Source organism: Cyclopterus lumpus, chromosome 7, assembly GCF_009769545.1.
Source record: "Cyclopterus lumpus isolate fCycLum1 chromosome 7, fCycLum1.pri, whole genome shotgun sequence".
Lineage (NCBI taxonomy): Eukaryota > Metazoa > Chordata > Actinopteri > Perciformes > Cyclopteridae > Cyclopterus > Cyclopterus lumpus.
This window is the reverse complement of record NC_046972.1, coordinates 1,568,901-1,570,767: the sequence shown is the minus strand read 5'-3', so window position 1 is coordinate 1,570,767 and position 1,867 is coordinate 1,568,901.

Genomic DNA, 1,867 nt, shown 5'->3' with positions numbered 1-1,867 from the left:
ACCTGATGGTTTCATTACTTTTCTGACTCAAAGCTGCATATCCATATTTTTATGGTCTTAAAAGACGTTTCAGCCTTGGAACAGGCCAAAAATGAATTTTCCTAAAGAATACAAAGTTCATTGATTTTCTTCAAGAAAGTCTCTCAGAACACAAGCCTTACAAGTTTCATGACATTTTTATGAATACCTGATGGTTTCATTAGTTTATTGACTCAAAGCTGCATATCCATATTTTTATGGTCTTAAAAGACGTTTCAGCCTTGGAACAGGCCAAAAATGAGTTTTCCTAAAGAATACAAAGTTCATTGATTTTCTTCAAGAAAGTCTCTCAGAACACAAGCCTTACAAGTTTCATGACATTTTTATGAATACCTGATGGTTTCATTACTTTTCTGACTCAAAGCTGCATATCCATATTTTTATGGTCTTAAAAGACGTTTCAGCCTTGGAACAGGCCAAAAATGAATTTTCCTAAAGAATACAAAGTTCATTGATTTTCTTCAAGAAAGTCTCTCAGAACACAAGCCTTACAAGTTTCATTACTTTTTATGAATACCTGATGGTTTCATTACTTTTCTGACTCAAAGCTGCATATCCATATTTTTATGGTCTTAAAAGACGTTTCAGCCTTGGAACAGGCCAAAAATGAATTTTCCTAAAGAATACAAAGTTCATTGATTTTCTTCAAGAAAGTCTCTCAGAACACAAGCCTTACAAGTTTCATGACATTTTTATGAATACCTGATGGTTTCATTACTTTTCTGACTCAAAGCTGCATATCCATATTTTTATGGTCTTAAAAGACGTTTCAGCCTTGGAACAGGCCAAAAATGAATTTTCCTAAAGAATACAAAGTTCATTGATTTTCTTCAAGAAAGTCTCTCAGAACACAAGCCTTACAAGTTTCATGACATTTTTATGAATACCTGATGGTTTCATTACTTTTCTGACTCAAAGCTGCATATCCATATTTTTATGGTCTTAAAAGACGTTTCAGCCTTGGAACAGGCCAAAAATGAATTTTCCTAAAGAATACAAAGTTCATTGATTTTCTTCAAGAAAGTCTCTCAGAACACAAGCCTTACACGTTTCATGACTTTTTATGAATACCTGATGGTTTCATTACTTTATCTGACTCAAAGCTGCATATCCATATTTTTATGGTCTTAAAAGACGTTTCAGCCTTGGAACAGGCCAAAAATGAATTTTCCTAAAGAATACAAAGTTCATTGATTTTCTTCAAGAAAGTCTCTCAGAACACAAGCCTTACAAGTTTCATGACATTTTTATGAATACCTGATGGTTTCATTACTTTTCTGACTCAAAGCTGCATATCCATATTTTTATGGTCTTAAAAGACGTTTCAGCCTTGGAACAGGCCAAAAATGAATTTTCCTAAAGAATACAAAGTTCATTGATTTTCTTCAAGAAAGTCTCTCAGAACACAAGCCTTACAAGTTTCATGACATTTTTATGAATACCTGATGGTTTCATTACTTTATCTGACTCAAAGCTGCATATCCATATTTTTATGGTCTTAAAAGACGTTTCAGCCTTGGAACAGGCCAAAAATGAATTTTCCTAAAGAATACAAAGTTCATTGATTTTCTTCAAGAAAGTCTCTCAGAACACAAGCCTTACAAGTTTCATGACATTTTTATGAATACCTGATGGTTTCATTACTTTTCTGACTCAAAGCTGCATATCCATATTTTTATGGTCTTAAAAGACGTTTCAGCCTTGGAACAGGCCAAAAATGAATTTTCCTAAAGAATACAAAGTTCATTGATTTTCTTCAAGAAAGTCTCTCAGAACACAAGACTTACAAGTTTCATTACTTTTTATGAATACCTGATGGTTTCATTAC